At 38.8% G+C, this 27,198-nt stretch overlaps 1 protein-coding gene across 3 annotated transcripts in view; it reads left to right on the top strand.

The window, feature by feature from the left end:
* The first annotated feature begins 5,214 nt into the window (after positions 1–5,214).
* Positions 5,215–27,198, top strand: part of tbc1d16 (TBC1 domain family, member 16) — a 131,895-nt gene continuing 109,911 nt past the window's right edge. Inside the window, exons 1-3 of one of the 3 annotated variants that reach the window (XM_072558610.1) lie at positions 5,215–5,601; positions 17,757–17,820; positions 23,350–23,386. The gene's annotated coding sequence lies outside the window, so the exon portion shown is untranslated. The remainder of the gene's footprint in view (positions 5,602–17,756; positions 17,821–23,349; positions 23,387–27,198) is intronic. The other 2 variants (XM_072558611.1, XM_072558612.1) reach the window with 2 other exon arrangements.

Below are 27,198 nucleotides of genomic sequence, written 5' to 3'. Positions count from 1 at the left end.
TTTTATGTAATGGTGTCTTTCAGCTACGTATGGGATCTCTGAATCCTCAACCCACAAATATGGCAAGGCTGTAAATGATGCAATTTGTGACAAATCACACAACTGCATCTTATTTCTTAGTGACAAAGACAGAGTTGTAAGCAGTAACCAAACAGCAAGCTTCGGCAACATCACTGACTTCGTTTAAATGCAGGGCATGATAGACTATACACACATCACATTGAAACATCACCAATGTACTTATGATCTGCTTCTGGACTTCAATGCTGCCCTTTGAAGTGAAACGTCACTTATCCTTGTCATGATACAGCAAGGATGCTTTGCACTCAGGGACATGCATCTAGTTCATGAACTGGACCAGGCAGCAAATCTGGCCTGTTTGCTTGCTGTAATAGCACTCATGCACTCTGATCCTACCTGGGTAAATTAGGGGAGATGGTCAATGTCGGGATCCTCTTCTCCTGAGGGGTGAGGAGCTGAATGTTGGGCAGCCCACCATCAATCTGAACCTTTCGGCCATCAATGGATTGTTTTGCTCCTGGCATGAAAGAGTAGGAGGTATTAAGGGAGATGGAAGTGGGTGACACAACTGTTACTTTTGGTGCAGGTGGAGAGCTGTCCCGAATGAGTGAATAGGCAGTGCAGAGGGCATGCAGGTTTAGTGGTGGGAGAGTTTGAGGTGGTGTCAGTGAGCAAGGGAAGATGTTGCAGTATTGGTGAGAGAGTTAAAGAATGAATCTTGGTAGTACAGTAACAGAGACAGAATGAATGTGAGATTTTGGAGAGAAGATGGTGGCACTTACACTGGGAAACTGGAGATGGTCATTGATCTTCCTTCACCGCTATGCATTCCTCCAGTGGCTGAGACTGCAGTGTCAGGGTGGCGACCTTGGATGAGTCTAGCATGATCTGGCATCCTAACCTCCACTTTTCGTCTTGGGGGTAAGATGGTGATCCACTTCTGAACCATCCCATATAGCAGGATCTACAGGCACCCCTCCATGAAGCAGAGCACCAAACTTCCCTTTACTGCCATGACTGAGCTAAGGTTGGGGGATTCATGCAAAACAACCCTAGTCTAACAGTGCATGTCTGGGTACACAAAGGCTTTTAAGAGACGGTGTACATACAGGGATGCCAGTCAATTTCTGAATATGCTGGCAGTGGTGAATTCTAGGAACAGCAAATTGTAAGATGTGGCTAGAATCAAACGAGAGGGGTATCATTGGAATGGGGTAAGTAGTTAATAAGGCAAGATTAGTAATATACAGCAAGAGACTTTGATGGACCTTGAGGCAAGAAACCCTCCAAAACTACTCAACAAAACTGGCAATTAGGCACAACAAAGTAAAATCTAACACATTTTATCTGCTAGAGAGAGTATAATATATGTTGCTTTCATAAATAACTGATTATATTAGTTCATTCAGGACAAGAAATGTTTGGAATCTTTTATGTTCCATCATTATCTTAGAAGTTTATCCACTTTAATTATTACACTGCTTGAGTACAATTAGTTCCTATATACAGCATTAATAAATAAGGAAGAAAATTATTTTTAAGTTCCTTCCTCAGTCTTTGAATGTGAGTATACTGCTAGAATGGTAGAACCAGGTATAATGTTGACTTCTCCATATCAAACCATAACTCACTTCATGACCAGAAATTCACATTTAGATGCTGAATTAACCTTGTCAATTTTGAGAGTTCTGGATGATCTTTTTCTCTCTCAATTCATGATCTTGTGTCTCTCAATCCCAGGCCCCCACAATGTACTACAGTTGTCATGATTAAGATGTTTCAAATGACATCACATTTTATACTTTTTGAAAAAGGAAAAAGGATTTTTTGTTCAAGGTGGAAGTCCAGTAAAAAGGGAAATGGAGAGCATTTCATCTTGACTTTTGAATCAGATTGTGTTAAAATAGAGATGTTTATATTTTATTTCATAGAGTTTTGAAATGATGTCTTACCCAATCTCAATACAAGCTGGAAATCAAGGTTATTTGCAGAATAAGATTTGCTTGTCTGACCTAGAAATCAGGTGGTATGTGACAAGGTAAATTTTAACTTAAAAGAGTCTGTCAGAACATGCCACTATTAATCTGTATCTGAGGGTGAAGAAGTGGTTGTCCTTTGAGGCATGGACCTCAACTAAATGGAAGCTGTGAGCTGAAAGTACTTAAAAAGAATCCCAATTTAGCTAAGTAGATTCCAGACAGTGTATTATTAATGCATAAATCAACAAGCTTACAGAAACTTACAGACTACTGAATGGCCCGGACTAAGTGGACTTTGAGAAGATGTTTCTATTGGTAGGAGAGACGAGGACCTGAGGGCACAGCCTTAGAGTAAAAGAAAGACCCTTTAGAATGGAGATAAGGAATAACTTCTTTAGCCAGAGAGTGGTGAATCTGTGGAATTCATTACCACAGAAGGCTGTGGAGGCCAGGTCATTGCGTATACAAGTCAGTCTGCTATAACGCAACAGATGTGTTCCTCTCAAAATCGCACTATGGAAAACCGCTGCAGAAAATTACACTGTAGAAGATCGTTAATAGATAATCACTATTAGATAATCAGTAGAAAGTTTGCATTATCCAAACAACATCCACAATTGGTCAATTACGTTACAGCCAATTCACGCTGATGGAACACGTAATTAGCAGAATAACCTGTATTTAAATCAGAGATAGATAAGTTCTTGATTGTCAAGAGGATCAAAGGTTACGGGGAGAAAGTGAGAAAGTGGGGTTGAAAACCTATCAGCCATGATCGAATGGCAGAGCAGATTTTGTGCCTATGTCTTATGATCTTATAAGCAAATGAATAGATTAAAAGCTTGTTCAGTTGGCTATAGGGCTGGTTTCTGATGTCAACAGTGGATTCACTTCCTGCCCTGGCTAAGGTTACGATGAAGGATTTTCCTTCTCAACTTCTCCCCTCACCTGAAAGAAGTGATTTGCAGATTAAACCACCATCAATCATCTTTCTATAATTACAAAGCAGCCCTATGATCTGGTGGTACTATAGTGACTTTGTTACTACTAAATCAAAGAAATATAGGTTTTACTTTTCTATTCCATTAATATCTGAATTTTTTAAAAAGGCCAGAAAGTCATTTTTAAACAGTTACCTGAAGAGACTATTTTCAAGAATGAATGTGATTTTACCTAAATGACTGCCAAGCTGCCTAGGCAAATAATTGATAAGGTGCTTGCTGACTTCAGGTTTACAACCCAGAGAGACTATAAAAGAAAGAGAAACATAGCAGCAGGTTTATTCAGACAGAAACGAGTTCAGTCAAAGGGATCCTTACCAGCAGAGGTACTGTTATTAGCAGTGACAGCTGTGAAAAATATCCTGAGATTAAGGAACTCTGATAGTATGTGAGTTGAGTCACTCTGATCTAAACTCTGGTTTCCAGCATCTGCAGTCCTCACTTTTGCCTAGCCTGAATTAACAGTTAAGGGTGTCAGGAAAAGAAATGAACCAAAGTAATTAGCCTCAAATGAAATTTGCCAAAAAAATGAATTAAAGATGCACCAAGTCAACAAGGATTTTAGCATGGGACAGACATCACTGAGGTTTGCATGTCTTTAAAGTAATTTAAAAGTTAAAAGGGTTGAACCTTTCTTTCTGAAATCTATAATAATTTCATATCAAATATATTGTGTTACATAGTTTGTTTTCTTTTGCATACAATCTATATCCATACTGTTTTGTTAAAATGGCACTGTCAGACTCTTGTGAATCCATTCAGTAATTGACCATGAAACACAAAAAGGAAAAATAAGATTTATGATCTGTCAAGTTTCACTCTAGGATCTACCATCAACTGGGATCATAACAACAGAGAATATTTCCTTTTTCTGGGGATAGCATAACTAGAAGCCTTCAATGATAAGATAACTGCAACACCCAAAACGTGTTTACTCAGACAACAATGAGATTTTGAACTTGGTAGTGGTTGAAGCACGCAGTGTAGATGCACTTAAGGGGAAGCAAGACAAGCATACTGTGAAGAAGGGAATAATGGTTTACAATTGTAGATATACAAGAGAATAGATGGAAAGGTGCGTGAACAAACATAAACACCAGATGGACCAGTTGCCGGTCTGTTTCGCTGCTTCTATCATCTTGAAGTGCGCCTGACCAGATAACAGGTCTTTGGAATAGTTTTCTGCTGATAAGACCATAAAATACAGGAGCAAAATAGGCCATCGAGTCTGCTCTCATTCAACCATGACAATGTTTCTCAATACCATTCGCCTGCCTTCTCCCTGTAATTTTTGATCCCCTTACTAATCAAGAACACATTGTTTGGATAATGCGAACTTTCTAATGAACGGGTATAGTGATTATCTATTAACGATCTTCTACAGCCTAATATTCTGTAACAGTTTTCCATAGCGCGATTTTGCAGAGGAACGCAACTGTTGCGTTATAGCAGACTGACCTGTCAGGAGCTGGCCAAATAAACATGTCTTAATCAAAACAGGCCTCAACCAAACCAGCTGTTAGTTACACTGGTACAGAAAAAATCTACCAAGATAAGCGTCCTCCTTCTTTGCTGTATATTATAGCGTAATCATCCTTGTGAAGCATCTTTGGTCTGGGAAATGCATATATAAATGCAAGTTTGAAACAAAAGCAGAAATTGCTGGAGAAACTCTTGAGGGGTCGTTGGATCTGAAATGTTAACTCTGCTTTCTCTCCGATGATGCCGTTAGACCTGCAACATTTCTCCAACAACTTCTGTTTTTGTTTCAGATTTCCAGCATCCGCAGTTCTTTATTTTATGTGAATGCAAGTTGTTTGTGGACGCTGTAAAAGCGGCCAATCATTGAATGGAAACATAAACCCAAACTTGCTTTGAGTTTTCCCATTTCGCTGTCCACTGAATTACAGTGACATGATTGGCGTTTAACTATGAAAAGTATTATGGCGAGATGAGGAAAGTGGTGCAGAGTTACCTCCCCCACCTCCCCCCCGCCCACCGTCCACCATCCACCATGTTCTCTGTTGCTAAGAAACGACAGCAACAACTCGGCCGCGGGCGTGGTCACGTGCTGGGTTGTACCACTCTTTGAGGAAGGGGTGTTTAAATTGGAAGGGCACCTGGATTAAATAGAGGGAGACGAGCAGCTGACAAACTGACACCCCTCCAGGGAATGTGGACCGGCCCGCTAGCCATCACTGCTTTGGGGGGAAGCGGGGGGGGAATGAATGGTCGGCTGGCGTCGGCCCAACAATCACACTAAAAAAAAAGAAAACATGTTTTTTGACTAATGTCTTCAAATTGGCTGCCATAAAGCGGGTTTCGTGGCGGCTCCCGATTTCCCTGGGGACGGGCGGCCTTGGTCAGGGTTGCCGTGACTTGGCTCCAGGCGGCTGGTCCGCTTCATTCCTGGTTTCCGATCCAAGATCGGCCTCGCTCGCAATGAACCGGAACCTTTTCTTATCCTGCTCAGTGCTTCTCCAGGTTCAACGTGTCCCACAACAGCAGGATAAGAAAGGTTGGATTGCAGCTGCACTCGACCCAGTCCTAATGTAGCCTTTGGAAGGTGCCTTGAGTCAGCCACACTGAGCTTTAACGGGGTAACGCCTTCTCTATTCTTCATTTCAAGTTACGTTTCATTGTAAAGATATTTGGAGTTGTACACTCCCATGAAAATGTGCAAACATTTAATGTTTGAGCTCCTTCTCAACACTTTGGTGGTGAGAGTTCCTTAAAAATCGCACTTTTGTTCATTGGGGAGGTCAGCAGGTAAGGGCTTTGACTACTTAAGAGAAGAACAGTGACAGTTTCATTGACATTGACCAACAGACTGTATATTTGCGTGTGTAGGCTATTATTTTTTTAAAAATCCCAGTTTCCTCCTAATCGAAGGTACTGACTATTGTGCAGTCCGTTCAACATTCCGTTCAACTAAGCATACATTAGACATGTGCATTCGGACTATGAATTTTGACAAGTAACTTGGATCTTGAGTAAGTCATCTTGATTTCAGGACAAGAACAATAATTTTGAATTGTATATATTGGTAATGAGAATGTCATTGGAGGTTGGCTAAGACATTTGTGAATTAAATTTTATCCAGGCAAAGTATGGATAGTAGATTAGTGGTGCTGGAAGAGCACAACAGTTCAGGCAGCATCCTCGGATGCTGCCTGAACTGCTGTGCTCTTCCATCACCACTAATCCAGCATCTGGTTTCCAGCATTCTGTAGTCACTGTTTTTACAAAGTATGGATAGTGACATTTGAATAAATTTGAGTTTGTGTAAAGTGGAATTTGGAAGAGTAGCGAAGAGATTATGGGAAAAATTGAGTCTTGAAATAGCACAAATATGATTGGAAAAACTGAGTAATTCAAGAGATGAACTGAATTTGGAGTTTGAAGCTAGTTCCAGATCCAAATAGAGTTCAGATGGTGCACATATGGTTTAGACTGAAGTTAGATTTAGGGGGAGTTATGGCTTAGCTACAAGTTAATGTCAAATGTCAATATGATGACACTGAGGCACGTGGAGTCAAGACTGACAGTAGAAAGATGAAAGTGGATATTGTCATTATACATACTGTTTCCACACTGTAAGTAATCTAACTTAATCTAATATGGAAATTGCTAGGCCTGTCTAGACAACTTGACTGAGGGGAAATCAATGAGAAAAAGAAAGATGCTATGATCAGAGCCTTGAGGTAACCCACAGTTGTCGATATGGGGTGAGAAAGAAAGTCATGTTTGAATGTGTGCTGATTGTATTGAAAAGCATATGGAGAGTTAAAAGCGCATGTTCTGTATATTTTGCTATATTTTGCAGAAAAGAATGGATGTGTGGAATGAGAAAGAGCTTGTATTTTACTAAAACCCATATTCTAATGATGTCTGAAATCATTTTATAGCCAATCAAGGACTTTTGAAAAATTGTCACTGTTGTAACGTAAACCAGATACTCTTTTAGTACTTGTTGGATAAATATTGTATGAAACTCTGCAAAATCATCTTCTCTTCCTCAAATAGTGCTATAGAGTCTTTTACATCTACCGGGGAGGATAAATGGAACATTGGTTTAACTTAGAATCAGAGTATTTTACAGTAGAAAAGGAGGCCATTTGATCCATCATGTCTGTATCAGCTCCTTGAAACAGCTACCAGCTGGTCCCATTCTCCAACCCTATCACCATAGACCTCTAAATTCATCACTTATTCAAATAAATATCTAGCTCTCTTCTGAAAGGTCCTATGAAAGCCACCTTCATCACCCTCCCAGGTAGTGTATTCCAAATCCTAATAGCTCTCTGAGTCAAGAAGTTCCTCCTCATCTCTTTCCTTGTTCTCTTGCTGGCAATTTTGAAATTGTGACCCCTAAAATTGAGCATCTTGGCGGTTACCACCACCAAGTACTAAATATCGGCAACACTAAAGAACTGATCATAGATTTCAAAAACAAAGGAGGAGAACATGCTTCCATCTACATCAACGGAGCTTGAGGTAGAGAGGGTGGAAAGCATCAAGTTCCTTGGAATGATGAGAACCAACAACCTGTCCTGGACTTCCAACATAGATTCGAGGGTCAAGAAGACACAACAATACCGCTTCTTCCTCAGGTGGCTCAGAAAATTTGGCATGTCCCACAAGGAGCCTCACCAGCATCTACTGATGCACTATTGAAAGCGTACTGTCTGGGTGCATAACGACCTGGATTGGTAACTGCACTGCTCGGGACAGTGAGAAACTACAGAAGGTGGTGTGCACAGCCCAGACCATCATGGAAGTCAACCTTCCATCCATGGACTGCATTTACATGGCTCTCTGCCACAGAAAGGCTGCCAAAATCATCAAAGACCCTTTGCACCCAGGTAGGGATCTCTTACAACCTCTTCGATAAGGCAGAAGATTTAGAAGTCTGAACACACGCACCAGCAGGTTCAGGAACAGCATCTTCCCAGCTGTTATTAGACTCATGAATGGACTCTGTAGCCTCAATACTGATCTTGCTAACGTTGATCTCACCAAGCGCATGACCTGTACAATATAACCTGTATTCTTCTGTCTAAATCTTTTTAATCTGTACATCCTTCCTTCCTTTGATCTGCATGTAGTGCTTGTAAACAAAGTTTTTCACTGGACTTTGATTGTCACGTGCACCAATCAGTCAAATGTCTGAGCAAGCAAGCAGTCAAGAAATTGCATGTCCTATTTGTTGGAGCAAGAGGTTGAGACAGTTTGAACTGCAAGTCTGGGAAAGACAGTGACAGTATTATGTTGATCACGGTTGAAGATCCCTAGGGTAGAGTGTGCTGTGGCCTGAAAGGGTTGAGAAAGAATTAGTAATAGCAGAGGAGTTGGCAGGAGCTCAGGTCAGAAAAAATAGTGGAATATATTATCCTTTGATATGTAATTTGGACTGTTCAATCACTTACTATTTCAACAATAATGTTTAAGATGGTGGTTTATGGTCCTATTGGAGACTGTCAAATTTCACCCAAATAACAAATTCAGACTTGCCAGCCAGACATTACTATTGACAGCTTTGCCTCTTCCTTTATTTCAGTCTCGTGCATTTGTTTTTGTGTCCCTGTCATCTTGCTGTTGTATTACACACCTTATTTCAGAAGGAAAAGACTTTGTAAAGGTCTGAAGATAGAGAAACATACCTCACTCTTGATCATTTTGGAACAAGTGCAGTTTGAAATGATTTTATGTATTATATTCTTCCTCCTTAATTTTTTTTATCACCTGCTGGAAGGAGGAAAGTCAGTTGTACTTTACACCAAATACCTTTTAATCATGGCACAAATCAGAATTTTTTTTGTACAGTACCAAGTTGGTCACCATAGAGTCATAGAGATGTACAGAATTGAAACAGACCCTTCGGTCCAACCCGTCCATGCCAACCAGATATCCCAACTCAATCTAGTCCCACCTGCCAGCACCCGGCCCATATCCCTCCAAACCCTTCCTATTCATATACCCATCCAAATGCCTCTTTAAATATTGCAATTGTACCAGCCTCCACCACTTCCTCTGGCAGCTCCTTCCATAAACATACCACCCTCTGTGTGAAAAAGTTGTCCTATAGGTCTCTCTTCTATCTTTCCCCTCTCACCCTAAACCTATGCCCTCTAGATCTGGACTCCCCCACCCCAGGGAAAAGACTTTGCCTATTTACCCTATCCATGCCCCTCATAATTTTGTAAACCTCTGTAAGGTCACCTCTCAGCCTCTGACGCTCCAGTGAAAACAGCCCCACCCTGTTAAGCCTCTCCCAATAGCTCAAATCCTCCAACCCTGGCAACATCCTTGTAAATCTTTTCTGAACCCTTTCAAGTTTCACAACATCTTTCCCATAGGAAGGAGACCTGAATTGCATGCAATATTCCAACAGTAGTCTAAACCAATGTCCTGTACAGCCGCAACATGACCTCCTGTATTTAGTACTCTGACCAATAAAGGAAAGCATACCAAACGCCTTCTTCACTATCCTATCTACCTTCAACTCCGCTTTCAAGGAGCTATGAACCCGCACTCCAAGGTCTCTTCGTTCAGCAATACTCCCTTAAGACCTTACAATTAAGTGTATAAGTCCTGCTAAGATTTGTTTTCCCAAAATGCAGCACCTCGCATTTATCTGAATTAAACTCCATCTGCCGCTTTTCAGCCCATTGGCCCATCTGGACAAGATTCTGTTGTAATCTGAGGTAACCCTCTTTGCTGTCCACTACACCTCCAATTTTGGTGTCATCTGCAAATTTACTAAATGTACCTCTTATGCTCACATCCAAATCATTTTGCATGTTACGTGTGATACAACATGTCTAATTTGCTGTCAAGTTTCCATAATTTTATTTAAAGAATGTTGAAAGTTGTGGTTAAAATTGCTCTTTCAGTATTTGTCTATGTGCATATCCCTTGCCATCCCCAATAATTTATGCAGAACAAGGTATTCCGTTGTTCCTCCCAAGTTTATATTCAGTATTTTAAACACATTTCACTTTAGGACCATCATAACAGGTCTTTCCTAACTCTATATACTTGCCCTTGGTTCATACCCTTAATAGCTTTGCTTAACAAACTTTTATCTATCTCCAATTTAAAATGAGCAACTAACCTAGCATCAGCTGCCATATGTGGTTGAGATGTCACACATTTATCACCTTTTGTGTATAGAAGTGCTTCCGAACATCTCTCCTGAATGGTCTTTGGCCCTACTTTTTAGATTGTGCCCCCTTGTTCTCTAATCTCCAACCAGTGCAAATAGTCTATCTTTCTCTACTCTGTCTTTACCCTGAAGACCGATCAGATAATCTCTTAAACTTCTAAATTTGAGGGAAAACAGGCCTAGATTGTATAATCTGTACTCGTAACTTAATTTAACCCCTGAAGTCCAGGTATCAATTTTGCAAACCTGTGTTGTACTCCCTCCAAGGCCAATATACCCTTCCAAGGTGTGCTCACCAGATCTCCCCTCAATACACCCAAGTGGGGTCTAACCAGAGTTTGCATAACTGCAGCAAAACTGCATCATTATACTTAGCCCTCTAGATATAAAGGCCAGCATTGTATTGGCTTTCTTGATTTCTTCCTGCTCATAGCATTTTAAAGATCTATGTACCTGAACCCCCACGTCTCTTTGGAAATCCAGTGTCATATCATACTTCACTTTTTGCTCTTGCTTCAAAGTATCAGCATCTACAGTGGATAGTTTGCAAGTTTTCAGCATATTTGGTGTACATGATAATTGCTTCAACAATTAATATTTCCAAGGAATGCCTATTTAAAAAGCTTTCAAGAGTACTATTCTGTCTGGGAATATCATAGGACTAACACACTAGTCACGCGAATTTGTGAATCTTATGATGTACATTGAGAATGTATTTTATTCTAAAATAATGTTTTCATTCTCTTAAATTCATGGTTATTTATAAACAAAAGTTTTGAAATCCTTGCAGTTTAAAGGGGCCACTTTGTAACTAGAATGAAAGTATGTGAGGCAGGTGATAACTGAAACTTGTATCTGAACTATACTGAATGATAATTTTATGATGATTGGTGATTATGATGTGGATCATGCTGTTTGTAATGCCAGGTGCACATTCCACTTCCGTTTCTGATCTGTCATTTTATCATTGATTGTTACTAAGATAGTGACTGGCTGCTTAATCCTTTTGGGGCCACAGGACTAATTTTGTACAATGCGAATCTGAGCAAGGTTTGAAATTATTATGTATGATTTCTTAATGTTTTAACATCTTAAAAACTTTAGAAAGTCAAGTAAATGAAGCAGTGGTCCTCATTTTGTGAATCAAATAAATGCAGAGGCAAAAGGAAAAGAATACATGTTAATTAAGCTTGTCCCACAAAAAAAGTGGAAGCAAAGCTGCAGAGTGGTAAACAAATATTAATTGGAAAGAGAAAATTCTCCTGACTGAGTCATGCCTCACAATTATTTTCCTGACTTTAGCAAAAATTGTTAGACTAGCATTACAGAGCACAGATTAATTTGTCCTCTCTGCAGGAAACCATTTCACTGCTGCTGGCCTTTTCTTCCACCCCCATTTCCTTATCACCCCTCTGTGATGCAAACCTGTACAACTGAGGATGTGTATCATGATACGATTGCAATCTGAGTAATTATACTGGAATAAGAGCTTCTGTTAACTTGACTCTCAGTCCCAAGATTTTTGGCTTTAAGCTTAATTCTTGGCAGTTGAATTTTTCTGTTGGCAGCAACAAAATTTTAGTGTCTAAAATCGGTATTGCCTCTGCCAATGTCTGCGTTAACATGAGTTTACATTTACCCTCAGGCCACAAATGCAAGCTGTAAATCCATCTGCAATCCAATCTGCATCTTCTTTAGGATTTTTTTTGGAGAGGGGGCAATAATGGCATTCTTCTTTTAAAGTTATGAAGTAATTCCATGTTATAACCTTCATGGATTCTCTGGAGTGTTTTCAATATGATGTTGAATGTCAGCAGGCAATCACTAAGTATCTATCATTAAGTTTCGAACTTGGTTAAGAGGAGATCTATAAACAGCTTGGATAAAATAATGTCTTATTGGCTTGAGGTGCTTTTAATGTCTGCAACTGTAAAACCACTGAAAGATTTAAGCACTTAGGTGTAACTAGCCATACTAATAAATTTATGGAAATGGTTGTTTCTTTAACTCATTTATTCTTGCAGCACATTGAACTGTTCCAATAATCCACTTTAAGGAATCTTACAATGTGAGGAAAAGCAGCAGGGTTCTGACTTGAGTGGATTGTGAGGCATCCCCCACTGCCTGGCAATATCTCTATCTTCTGTCATCATAAAGTGTTCCAATGTTTTGATAGAGTGCTGCTGTCGGATGTTTCAGAAGAAGGATGGGTGCCTCTGTGAATAAAGCTTTTGATCAAGAAATCAACCTGCTCATCTATTTCCTTTAAGGGGACTCTACAGATTTTGGCATGTCCGTATCCTAGAATTTACCAAGTGTTGATCCACGTTTGAATGAATGGTTGCAAACTATTCCATTTTGCAGGAATTACACAAAGAAACGGTGGCACAGTGGTTAGCACTGCTGCCTCACAGCGCCAGAGACCCAGGTTCATTTTCCACCTCAGGCGACTGACTATGTGGAGTTTGCACATTCTGCCCGTATCTGCGTGGGTTTCCTCCGGGTGCTCCAGTTTCCTTTCACAGTCCAAAAATGTGCAGGTTAGGTGAATTGGCCATGCTAAATTGCCCATAGTGTTAGGTGAAGGGTTAAATGTAGGGGAATGGGTCTGGGTGGGTTGCGCTTCGGCTTGGTGTGGACTTGTTGAACCGAAGGGCCTGTTTCCACACTGTAAGTAATCTAATCTAATCTAAACAATATTTTAGGAACTAACATCTGTGGAAAAGGAAAACTCTTTGATTCCTTCCTGTGTCCCCACTCATCATCACTGCCACAATCCTGCTTCTCACCACAATCACTTGATCCATTTTATTTCTTCTCCCTTGCATTAACGGAACTGTATGGAAAGGAAGCATTGTACAAAGCTGGAGCAGTTAAGATCTACTTTTATTCAATGTTAGCATAATAATGATGTATCTTTAAGGCTAGGATCCTTGCTTCCTCTGTTGGGTTGTACTTTAATTTTCTCAGTGAGCAAGATTAATTCCTTTTATGGTACCTGTTTTGGTCGTGTGCGTGCTTGTTCTTTGTTTTTGTAAGCTTATAACATTGCTACAAGGAAGTTGTTGTCAGGATTTTTACTGTGGACTATCTTTTAGTGACACAGACACCCAAAGACCTAATTTGACTTTTAAAAATCTCCGAATATTGAAATTTGGGCAAAGACTGGTTCCACGCAGTGTGGTTGTGGTAGCCAGAAGATTTATTTTGTCTGCATTAATTTTCATAATTTGCAGGAAGACTGGATGATTTGGAAAACTAAGTTACAATTAGCAGAAGCAAATCCAATGTTGGTTGATCAGCATTAACAGTAGACTTTTTAAAAGAAAAAAAAAAGAAAAAAAGAAAAAAAAATAAACAGGGGAAATTTGATTCGTGCACCTTGTGTCTCTCACTGTGTCTCACACCTGCACACCCCACACCATGGGTGCTGGGGGAAAAAAAAGCACTACCGCAGTTAGGCGGTAGTGTGGGGGGGTAAAGAAAAAAAAAGAAAAAGAAAAAAAAAAAGAGGGGGAAAAAACAGTAGACCATACTTACTTACCATACTTACCATACTTATTGTGGCAGAGTAATAATCGTGTAGCAAGTGGCCTTAAATAATTAGGATGAGCAATTTTTATTTCATCAACGAGTTGTTTTAATTTGGATTTCACATTAATGCAGTTTTAACAAGTATCCGGTGGTTGAATGAATGCACATAATGGCACTGAACAATAAAACCAGGAGAATCTGTAGTTAAATCAGGCTCTGCTTTGTGCTAAGAAAATTATTCTCCGTTTTGATGCTGGGCTGGTTGTCATACTTGGACTTGAGCTGCACAGAGATGTTAGCCACGTTCTTGTACTTAACTGCCAGTGGGATTGAGAGCAAACTTCCCTTTCACACTAAAATGGCTCTGTGTGCTGTTCTGGATCACTTCATGAATATCCAGCTGGCCAAGTATCAATGCAATCCCAATAGCTATGAAATTATGCCAACATAACTCATTATCTTCAAAAGAGAAAAGTACTGGAAAAGGTTGGAAAGAAAATAAATAATAGCAATATGATTTTCTTCTAAAATTTCAATATGCCTTCAAGTATTATATATTTTGAAGGTTGCCCTAGTAATTAGTGATACTGTGTTGCAGAATACCATTTCCAAAGGAAAGATGAACTGTCTTCTGTGCAATAATTCTAATTGTTGCAAAATTAGTGTATCCCAGTCACCTTTTAATGAGATGCACTATAAAACAGCTGAGCCTCTGGTCATAATACCCAGGCTAATCCAAGAAATGCTTTATTAGCATTACTATGACTTTCTACATGTTCTTCAATCAATATATGATCTCTTATTATTGACAAGCTGCTTTTTTAATTTCAGTATTGATCTTTTTTTCCCTACAAAGTGAGGCTTCCTACTTGCGATTATGCAGACCTTGTCAAAACTATTAAATAAAAGCTCATTGCCATATAAATGGGGTTTGAGGACTTGGTCTTAAAATTTACTATCAATGATTTCCACAAACTTTGTAGGCTTTATTGCTGTGATCTATTATATTTTAAACTTCAGTACCAATTTCACTTCATTACACACATCTCCTTGGCCTTTATTTATGGTTTATTAGTTTGTCACCTTTTACTTTTTTTTTTGATTTCTTACCTCTTTATAATTTTCATTTTCAGTTCTGTTTCTTCCCATTGCTTCTAATATTCCCTCCATTTGATCCCACGTGAGCTACCTTTTTTCTCTCATTCAACTTTATTTTCTCCTTGATTTTGATTAATCTTCACTCTGTAAAACTTGTATTGAATTTAGAGTTAACTGTCCTTTGGTATATTGTACACTTCTTCTGGCCTTTGTATAGCAGAAAGGTTATAGAGGATTTAGTGAGAGCGAAAAAAGATCTGTAAGGATGATATCAGAATTGAGAGAATATACTTAGCAGACATAGCTGAGCAGGCTGGAACTATTGTCAGTATAAAATAAAAAGCTGAGGGTTGACTTCGTAGATGTCTTTAAAGGACTTAATGGGTTAGGCATAAAGAAATTGTTTCCACTTGTTTGAGAAGTCCAAGAGTAAAGTTTGTAAATATAATATAGTAACTGATCAGTTGCATATTATTTTAAATGAAACAGCATGTTACTTCAGTGGAGTGTAGGATCCTAAAGCTATAGGGCATAGGTTTAAGGTGAGAGGGCAAAGATTAAAAAGGAACTAAAGAGTAACTCTTTCACACAGCGGGTGGTGTTTTATGGAATGAGTTGGCAGAGGAAGTGGTGGAGGTGGCTACAATTACAACATTTTAAAAGGCATCTGAATGGGTATATGCATAGGAAGTGTCTCGAGGGATATGAGCCAAATGCTGGCAAATAGGAGTAGGTCAGATTGGGATGTCTGGTAACTGTGGACGAGTTGAATTGAAGGGTCTGTTTCCATGCTGTATGACTCTGACTTCCTAGCAGGCAGAGAACCTGCTGTACCTAGCCAGCCTGTGTCTGCAAAACCAAAAAAAAGCAAGTGTTCAATGTGATTTGATGATTTGAACATCACTTGTGTAACACTGCCCAGCATGCTAATATCTATGCTGACCAAGGTAATTAGTCAAGCTTGTGACATAAATCATTTATGCTTGCTAGAAGTGACATATATTCATATGCAGGATTCCATACTTTACAAGCAATAGAATATGTGAACATGAATTCCTTGGGAGCTTGGGGAGCCAATAGTTTCCTATTGGTTTCTCTATGCCAGTGCCTCAACACAGGAGAGTTGGCTTGTCAACCAGTCAGCAATCTTTTTTTTCCTGCAGTACAAATTGTTGCAATGGTTGAAATTTGACATTCTTGCATTTGTCCTAATGATTACAAGATGAAAAGCTTCAGCAACATGTCTCTTTGCAGCAATGTCTACATATGTTTATTTACTAATAGGAAATGGAGAGTCTGTAATCCAAATAATTCTAAGTCCTTCAGCTTGTTCTTTGCAATACAATTGAAAGATTACACTTTTCTAGTTGGAACTTCATTTTCTTAGGTTACAAGTTCAGTGCATTGTTTGGCTCGTTATTCAAGTTTCCAGTATGGAAACTATTGTAGGCAGTTTTAGCCCCTCAAGCCTGTTGTGCCATTCAATGAGATTTTGGTACAACTTATGACTTAACTCTATAGCTTTTTTCAAGTTAGTTTGTCTGGCATAGTTATTTCCATTGCATTTTTACTATAAATTAATTGTATCAAATGTACTTATTTGTTTTTGTCTAAACCTCCATGATTTTAATTTAATTTGCTTTGACGTTATCACTGTAGCATCTTTTTATTTAGTGCAAACTGTAGCTCTCCTATGTTACCTGTCATGATGAGAAAATAAATGCATGCATGTCTTATGAAATGATGTTAGGGTTTTTCTCGATTTTAAAAATGGAAATCGTGGAGTAAATTCTCTGCTGGTTGGATTCATACCTGGCTCCAGGGAAGAAGTTTATTGGTGGTCAGTCAAAAATAGTTTGAGGGCAAGTCTGCAGGATTTCCTCAGGATAGTGTCCTCAGCCCAATCATCTTTAGTTACTTCATCATTGACCTTCCCTCCTTCATTAGGTCAGAACAGCGAGGTTCGACAATAATTTATACAATGATTCTACACCATTTGCACAACTTGGGGACTGAAGCCAGTCCGTGTTAAATGCAGCAGACTTGGACAACATCCAGACTTGTGCTGACAAGTGGCAAGTAACATTGGTGCCACACAAATGCTAGCCAGTGACTATCTCCAATGAGGAGACAATCTAACCACTGGTCTTTTACATTCAATAATGGTGTCATCACCAAATCTTCCACTACTAACACCCTGGGGTTAACATTGACTGGACTGATTTTGCCACATTTAACAGTGGCTACAAGAGCAGTTCAAACATTAGGAGTACTGCAATGAGTAACTCACCTCTTGACTATCCAAAACCTGTCCGCCATCCACAAGGCATAAGTCAGGAGTGTGAAGGAATAATCCCCACTTGGCTGGCTTGGTGCAGCTCCAATAACATTCCAGAAGCTTGACATTATCCAGGACAAAGTAGCTCACTTGATTGGTACCACATCCACTACTCCACCACCAACACTCTGTAGCAGCTGTGTCTACTAATCTACAAGATGCAAAGCAGAAATTCGCCAAAGAACCTTAGCGTCTTCCAAAATCACAACCTCTTTGATCTAGAAGGACAAGGGCATGAGATTCTTGGGAACACTACCACCTGCAAGTTCCTCTCCAAATTATTCATCATTCTGACTTCAAAATATATTGCTGTTCCTTCACTGTTACTGGATCAAAATCCTGGAACTCCCTTTTCAAGAACATTGTGGGTCTACTTACAGCAGATTGAATGTAGCAGTTCAAGAAGGCAGCTCACAACCTCCTCCTCAAGTGCAACAGGGATGGGTAATAAATGTCAGCCAGCAGCAATACCGTCCCACAAGTGAATAAAAAAAGGAGTTGTTGAACTTTACAATTTGTATTTATTTGGAAGTGTGGCCTAACTAATGGTTCTTAGATAAAATTGATAAAACTCTGGAAACAAATTTTCACTTTATTATTTTATCACATGGTTTTAGGGCCACACCTGAGAGTTTGTTTTCAAGAGAGAGGGAGAAAGCAAAGTCAAGATCTGTATCCAAGGTTAGTCATCTGTAGAAATCTATTTAATGCATGTTAACACTATATATAAGCATGCATGGTAATCTGAGATCTACCAAGTGTTATGCGCACAATAACTGTATTTAAACAATAACTGTATTTACGTCCACATTTCTAATGATAGCTTTATTTAAGTTAACCACACCCCATTACTGATTACTAGCTCTTCATATTTATTCGGTCTGTTTGCATCCAATTATCCATCTTGTTCCTTCATTCAATTAGGCGTTCCTTCAGACTATGTCAAACGATACCACAGGTTCTGAATTTAGTGGTACATTAAGAGACTTGCCTACAAGTACTTCTTGCTTTACCATAAGTTCTATCCAGCTCCCATCTTCAATCTATGCTGTCTATTTAAGTAGCTCTGTGACATCATTGTAAGGCTACACAGCATTTGCTCGAGCATTCTGCTCATTTTGATATATAATCAAGAACCAACATCTATGCTTCAGTTTCTCTAATTATATTGCTTTTAAGAAAGTAGTCACTATGTATAAATTTGGTGGATATTATAAAGAGGAAAGGAATTAATTTCAAAATATGTCGGCTGTTACAAATTATATAGCCAGTGAGCCAACCAGTGACATTAAAATAAAAAGCTGGAAATGCTTGCCAAATCAAGCAGCAACAGAGTTCATGTCTCAAGTCATTACGAGGATCACTGTTGCCCAGAATGTTAAATAGTTTCAGGGGTATGATGTAAAAAGTGCTAAGTAGTCAAATAAAAGGTGAAATAAAGATATATGTAATATTGGAAGTATTCAGTAGGTCAGGCATTATCAAAGTGAAACCTGAAAAGTTAAAAGGTTAGTTCTATTTCTCTCCACAGATGCTGCCTGAACTGCAAGTGTTTTCAGGACCTTTGGTTTTATGTTCTGTTTCCCAGCATCTGCAATATCTGCAGCATCAGTCCCCATACAGACTGATAAGTTTTAAATGGAAGGAAATATCAGCCAAGCGAATAAAAAAAACAGATGTTCAAGGTTTCACTTTTTATAACTTTTACTGTAACAAGCCAACTGGATTCAAAATAATTCAAGCACTAAATTAACAGGTGAACAATATTATAAATAAGAAGGTAAATTTTGCTTAGAATAATCAACACAATAAAAGTATGGCCCATGTAGTTTCAAACACTCTCTCATTATTTCCCAAACACATGGTGGACCACATGCAATCTCACAGCCTGTCCAACTCTGCTTCTGCTTTATAGGATTTCTCACTTTCACTCAATTATCTCAGCCCTCGAGTGATATTCCATCTAAACATCTTGCCAGCAGCAAGAATCACTTCTATGAACACTCTCTCAATAAAGTCTCAATTGCACAGAATCCCCAGAGACTTGCTTCTCCAACTTTTTGAAATGGTGTGGTGGTTGTTGGCAACATAAACAACAGTAATGGCTCCAGTCCAATCTGCAATCCTTTTCCCTTCTTTGCTCTTTGATAACACATACAAGAAGACTGTTTTTGTTCTACTCTCTGTTCAAAGACTGCCAAACAGAAAATATCCAATCAGAGACAACCTTGCTTATTTCTTTTCTCAATATGTTCTGAATTGCCAAATGAGAAAAAAACCAGCTGCCCCAACCTAACTGTAATTAGCCTCCTGTTTACCCTTTACACCTAGGTGTTTGTCCCTTTGGGAACCTTGGAAATCATGGGCACTTCGTGGAACTCTAATGATGTCTTGATCATTAAAGCAGTTAACCATGCTTCAGAGTACTCCCCATCCCACTTCGTTCTAAAGGGGATATTATGCAAAAGAAAATACAAGCTTTTCCCAGCACATGGATCATCTCTTTTGAAATAGACAATGAAGTAGACATTGTCTATTTTAAACTGATAGCCATAGCAGAGATGAACTTTTCATTTCCTACTGACTCTCAGATGACTTTATCCATGTTATGCAATAGTTAAGGATATTTGTCAAGGGTGATGCCATTTTATTTGCTTCAGTTGTGTCTATGACATTATATGCTCTGAATTGTAGTATTACTCCAGTTTGTTTTCTGAAGGCTGGAACGCATCTGAGTATAGCTTTGTGTGTGATATGCTTCACCACAAGGGTAGTCTGTGGGTCCATAAGGGGTTGAACTTGTGGCAATGTTTGTTATGGGTTGATTTCAAATTATGTCACTATCCCTTTGGATTCAGAAGTGTTTTATCCAATATCTGACATCTGAGGTTTGAACTGGTTTGGAACTGATGGTGCAAATTCATGCTTCATCGCAACTTTGGACTCAGAAAGGTGGTTCTGCAATAATTTGGAATGGCATTTGATTGTTGTATTATTTGTTTACAATTACGTTGCTTAATAGGTGGAAATTTTGCAACAAATTTGATGACAAAGATTAAAGCTCAGTCAGATCATGCTGCTTATGATTTGTCAGATGCTTGTCCAACATATAGTACAGGTTAGGCAGAAATTTCCCAATACTCACCACTAACTCCATTCATCTCCCAGGCAACTATCTGAGACAGAAAGATTGTTCAAAGTCTTGGTGTTCTACTTCAGCTTCTGACCATATATTCATGCCATCGCTAAGATTGACTCTATGAACTGTATTAGTGCCACCTTCTGCTTGTGCCATATGCTGGAAAATTTCATTGAATGTGATTCCAATTTCCACTCTTCTATCACCTTCACCTTATTCCGCCTCTGACTCCTCTCCTCCCTGACTTCTGTATCTCCTTTTCTGGTGATAGGTTATCAACTAATGTACAGTACAAGCTCTTACTCCCACAGCTACTTAGCACACTTCCTCATATCCTGTTTCTTGTAGGGATTCATGTAATTTTTCTATTCTATCAGTTCTATTGATACAACCTGCCACCCAGCACTTCTGACATCCTTTATTCTTGATAAAGCTTTCTGTTGCTTGTTATTTTAATTGTCCATCTTGTTCCCATTCTGACCTTGCTATCCATGGCCTGCTACGGTATTCCAGTGAAGCACAATACCCACTCAAGAATACTATCTTTCATCTTAACACTCCACAAACTTGACTGAACATTGAGTTCAACTTTAGATCATAGCCTCTGCTTCCATTTTTTTTTTCCATTACAGGCTAGTTTCTTTATTCTTCCATATTTCAATAAGATAGCTGCTACATAGCCATTCATGCCTCATCTGGGCACAATCTTTGTTTCAAAAATTTATCCGTTGCCACTTTTTTTGGTATTTGTATTATGATGAATTTTATTAGTTAATTCCCCTACTCTCTATCCTGTCATCCTATAATAAATTCCCTTTAATCCATCCCAGTAAAAACACTTGTGTTTCAGTCTTCCTTCTATTCTAATAAAAGGTTATCTATCTGAAGTCTTAACTCCATTTCTCTGCAAAGATGCTGAATTGCTGAGCATTTCTAACATTTTTGTTTTGCTTCCAATTTTTTGCGCTATTTTTGCTTTTGCCTGTTTCGGCCTCAATAGTATTAATAGACTCCATCTCTGCCTCAGTTCATTTTCTGATGAAATCTTTATCTAAACCTTTTTTTTTGTTACCTCTGTACTTGATCGTTTCAACAGGCTGCCAGTCAGAATCCCATATTCTATACTTATAAACTATAGAATAAACTATAGAGGTCATCTAAATCTCTGCCTGTATTCTAACCTCCACCAATTTACATTCACCCATCATTCCTCTTGTAAACTTTTGCTATCCTATATTGGCTCACAATTAAACATATTAATTCCATTTAAAACTCTGATCCTTTGTTTGCAATTTGTTTCCTGACCTCACGACTCCCTGTCTCTATAATCCTGTCTGGGGAAGAAAGTGAGTTGTGAAGAGAACATAAGGAGCCTAAAAAATGATAGAGATAGGTTAAGTGAGTGGTGAAAGATCTAGAGCATGGAGTACACTGTGGGAAAGTCAAGTTGTCCATTTGACAGAAGTTTTAAAAAGCATATTCTCTAAATGATGAGCAGTTAGAGCTCTGAGATGCAGAAAGGTCTAGGTGGCCTATTGCATGAATCACTGAAAGTTCGTACACAAGAAGTCAGGAAAGCTAATAGAATATTGTGGCTTATGCAAACAGAATTGAATGCAAGAATAGGAAGGTTATACTTTAGCTTCACTGGGTATTGATGAGACCACATCTAGAATACTGGTCACATACTTAAAGAAGGATGTTAATACATTGGACACAGTTCAAAGAAGGTTTACTGAACTAATAATGTTGCTTGTTATTTTAATTGTCACCTTGAAATGGATTGTTTTTATGAAGGCAGCCTCAACAGGCTAGGCTTGTACCCTCTCGAACTTCAAGTCAGAGTGACTTAATTGAAACATGTAAGATCTTGAGTGGGCTGGATGTTGAAAGGATGTTTCTTGTGGGAGAATCTAGAACTTGGGGTCATAGTTAAGAATAAGAGGTTGCCTATTTAAGACAAAGAACCTTTTCTCTCTGAGGATTGAGTCTCTTGGGAATTCCCTTCCTCAAAAGGCGGTGGATGCTTTATATTCATGTACTTTTAAAACTAAGTTTGTTAGATATATTCTTAATTACCAAGAGGATGACAGCTTAACGGGGACATGCAGGAATGTAGAGTTGAAGTTCAAACAGATCAGCCGTGACCTGATTGAATGATGGAGAAGGCTCAAAAGGTCGAGTGGCTTGCTGTTGTTCCTTCTTCGTACTTTTGTAGCATTACAACTTTCTGGAATCTGTTCTCCTTTAATCTAGGCCTTTTGAACATATAGAATTTAAATTTCTCAACAACAGTTAATGGCTATTCCTTTAGTGCCTAAACTGTTCAGTCTCTCAATCTGTTTTTAAAACTCTCATTTCCAAACAAAACTTCAGCTGTCTATTCTGCTGCAACCTTTCATGCTTGTTGTTAAATTTTACTTTGTAACATTCCTGTGAAATACTTTGGGACATTTTATTATGATAAGTGCTGCTTATGAATGCAAGTTGTTGATTTGGTCAACCAAGCCTTCATGAATAGACTTATCACCAACACTGTGTTGTTGGGACAGTTTGTGGGATTTTGCAATGCCTTGAAAGTGAATTATAAAGATGTTAAAAGGTACATGATACCTTAAATAATTGTAGCAATCATAGGCCATTTGGCCTATTGAGCCTGTTGCAGCTTTCATTAAGGTTAAATTGGAACTGATTTACGGACTTTACTACCTCTATCCCAAAACACTGAATGTGATGAGTGTTAGCCAAGTGCAGAGATTGACCAGTGGAGGGAATACAGAAGAATGCTGAGAGTTGAGGAAAAGAAGTGTGTAGGAGGCAGAGAAATCTGCTCAGAATGACTTAGAAATCATAGGGTTAAAGAAGCAATCGATAAATGAGTTGTTTTATCAACATTTATAATGTTTGAGTCAAGGTTTCAGTATAAAGCATTTTCACAAAATTTCTTAATATTGATTTTCTGATTAAGTCTAAAATTTCACTCACTAATAATCTGCTGGAGATCTATGAAGTTGTCAATCTGCTGACTGTGGCATGTCTAGTTCCAAATAGCTCCTTCTGTTTTATTTCAGATGTCAAAACCCTTTACTGAGGAAAAGACTTCAGATTGTAAGTATTCATTCCTTCCTCACTTCACAACATATTGACTCATGTTTTGCGATAGTAATTACAGCAAAATTGATAGCATCTATCACCGTTACTCCTCTGAAACTAATAGCAATTTCTGGAGTCCACACTTGCTGGAGTTGCTGAGAGTGACTCTATGCTTCTTTAGAAGGTGACCTGCTAGGATTTTCATAGCGTGCAATCTGTGGGGAATCTGTCACTTACACGAACTTTCACTCTTGCTTCTTCATCTAATGCAAAAACACCTGAAAAATTTGCACTGTTATCTTGTTAATTGTCATATAACTAGGTTTTAAATCTAGAAGTTTATAAGTACAGCGAAACAAACTCAGTGGCCTTGAAATATTAATTCTATTTTTAAATATCAAATTTCTCCATTATAGTCTTCAATATTTTAATTATAAATTGCACTTTTATCTTTTAACCTGAAAGTCCTCTGCAAATTCTAATAATTTATTTTGCTGTAGATATTAACAAAAATTATAGTGAAGGAATTCTGTGGTTTTATTTCCTTGTTGGCTGTCTGGGTGCATGTTTCAGTGTGATTCGTGATTAAGTAATCTCAATGGCTAATGATCTCTCACTTGGAATAAGAAAAGATCACACTTCTGAGATTGCTAGATTTTGAGACCGTTTTCTTTTGAAGTCAGCAATGACTGCAAAATCCAATCCAGAGTATATTTTTCACTCGATGTATTGTATAGAAAGCTACATGCTGGCTAACATACCAACATTGCTCTCAATTGCCTTTAGCTTTTTCTAAAAGGTGAATCATAGTAAAGGAACATCTCTTGTAGGAATGTTGAGCAAGAGAGATACCTCTCACAGGCAGCATGAAGAGTGAAAACACAGTTGGAGGCAAATGGTGCAACACGAGTACAGTGCATAATCTGTACTGGTCTTTCAGTGAGATGCTTGCTCACATTGGTTACAAGTATTTCAACTTTGTCTTTTGCTCCACCCTCATCAAAATGAGGATATTGATGGTGTCTACTCCCCCTCTTGTTTAATTCATAACTAGCTATGGCAATGTAATAGAGTTCTGATGTGACCCATTGGTTGTGGAATCACTTAGTTCTGTTGAGTGGATACTACTTATAGTGTTTGGCATGCAAGTAATCTGTGATGTAGCTTCATCTAGTTGATTCCGCATTTTTATATGTGCCTGGTGCTCCTGCTGGTATGTCCTTCTCCACTCTTTAATGAACAATGTCGCTCCTTTGGCTTGATGGTAAAAGGGGAATGCAGGATATGATGGCTGTGATTTTACAAATTACGGTTGAATACAATGCTGCTGATGGCCCAATTTTGAACTCTGGATTTGTTTTGAATCTATTCTAATCCATGCCACACAACTAAATAAAAGGTATGAAGGATATGTTTAGTGTGAAGATGATCTGGTCTAGTAGATTTTCACTTTGTTGGTTCCCCCACGGTCTGCCACAGCCCCACTCAGGCAGATATGTTCTTGACGACTCAGACAACTGAGTCAGTCGTGATGCTGTCAAGCTACTCTGTCTGATTGACATTAAATGCCACAAACCAGAAGACATTCTATGCCCTTGCCACTCTTACTACTTCCTCTAACTGGTGTTCAACATGGAAGAGTATTGATTCATCAGCTGAGGGAGGACCATAGGTGGTAATCAGCAGGAGGTTCCCTAACGCATGTTTGACCTGATGTCATGAGGCTACATGGGGGTCCAGAGTCAATATTTAAGACCCCCAGGACAATTCCCTGCTGATGTATTCCAAGGTGCAGCTGCCTATACCAGGCTAAAGGTTAGATAGGATATATGTAAAAAATGTAGGGATTGGTGTCTGGGATATTGACTTATAAAGTATGGTTCTGTGAGTAAGACTGCCACATTATTACTTGTCTAGATAGGAAGAGCTCTCCCAATTTGACAGAAACCCAGAATGTTTGTAAGGAGGATCTTGCAGGTCAACAGGACGAGCTCTGCCATTGTAATTTCTGATGCCTAGTTCCATGTTGCTTTTTTTTTGTGTTTTTTTTAGTGGTTTGGTACAACTGGTAGGTTGCTATTCCATTCAGTTAAGAGTCCACCACATTGCTGTTAGGATGGAGTGATGTGTAGATCAAACCAGGCAAGGCCATAAAAACAGGCCCTTTCAAGCCTGCTCCCCAATTTAATAAGATCATGTCTGATCTGATGATAACCTCAAATCCACATATCTGCCTACTCTGACAAAGCAGAATCTATTAATCCCTGCTTCCAATGCCTTTTTCAAGAAGAGATTTCCAAAGCATCATAACCCACTGTAAAGAAAGAATTTTGTATCACCCCTTTTCAATGGGTGATTCCTTTAATTTTTAAACAGTGATTATATTTCCTCCTAAAAAGAGGAGACATTCTCTCCACATTCAATCTGTTAAGAAGCTAAGGATCTTATATTTCAAACAAGTCACCTCTTTCATGACTCTTAAGCTCCAGCAGATAGAAGCTGAGCCTGTGCAATCATGAGACAACCCACCCAGTCCAGGTATTAGTCTGGTAAACTTCTCTGAACTGCTTCCAGTGTACTTAAATCCATTCTTAAATAAGGTGACCAGTGCTGTGCCCAGTGCTCAAGACATACTCACCAGTGCCTGTAAAATTGGAGGATAATCTTTGTTCTTTTGTATTCAGTTCCCCTTGTAATAAATGATCACATTCCATTAACTTCCTTAATTACTTTTTGCACCTGCATATAGTCTTTTGCTATTTGTGGGCTAGAACATCAAGATCCCTTTGCATCTCAACTCTACATTCTCTTGCCATTTAGATAATATGCTTTTCTCAAATCCTTCCTTCCATCCAAAATGGACAATTTCACATTTTTTCCACATAATGCTCCATTTGCCAGATCTTTGCCCAGTCACTAATCAATATCTTTTTGTAGTCTCTTGTTCGAAACTTCTTGCCTATGTGACGTCAGTAAATCTTCCATTCGTTCATCCAAGTTGTTGAATAACTTGTAAACCATTGGAGCTCCCAGTGCTGATCCCTGTGGCACATCACTCATTGCATCTTGCCAAGCTGAAAAAGATACATTCATGCCTAGTCTCCATTTCCTGTTAACCAGCCACTGTTCTATCCATGCTAATATGATGCCCCCTATACCACGAGCTTTTATTTTCCACAATAGCCTTTGATATGGCATTCTATCATAACCAAGTACCTACCACATACAAGATGTAGTGCAAATTTCACCAAAGATTCTTAGACTGCACATTTTGAGTGCATGACCAATACTATCTAAAACGATAGAGGAACACTGTCACTGACAAGTTTCATTCCAAGCCATTCACCATCCAGATTTGGAACTGTATCATGTTCCTTCAGTGTTGCAGGGTCAAAATCCTGGAACTGCCTCCCTAACAGCACCTAGAGCACTTGGACTGCAGCAGTTCAAGAAATCATCTTATCACCACCTTCTCAAGTGTAACTATGGAGTGGCAATAAATGCTGGCCCAGGCAATGATGCTCATGTCCAACAAGTTTTTAAAAAGAAATCAATACATGCAATAACTGTAGTTATGTACAGGTGAGTAAGTGAATGTAGTCTAACAGAAGCCTGATGGAGAACATCAAACTTCAAAACTAGCAATCCTGTATCCTCCTTGTAATCCTTCATAATAGTAAGAACTGGGCCAAATAAGCTTATTAGGAGAAAAGGCTGAACAGTTTTCACATTTATAGTTTCAACCATATCCTCAAAATCTCATGTTGGAACCAACTAAGAGGTCCTTGCATGTGCTAAATCCATCAGTCTTTACAAAGCTAATTCCT

The sequence above is a fragment of the Chiloscyllium punctatum genome, chromosome 39 (genome assembly GCF_047496795.1).
Source record: "Chiloscyllium punctatum isolate Juve2018m chromosome 39, sChiPun1.3, whole genome shotgun sequence".
NCBI classification, from domain to species: domain Eukaryota; kingdom Metazoa; phylum Chordata; class Chondrichthyes; order Orectolobiformes; family Hemiscylliidae; genus Chiloscyllium; species Chiloscyllium punctatum.
Note: the sequence above shows the minus strand (reverse complement) of the source record. Positions and strands in the feature narration are given on the sequence as shown.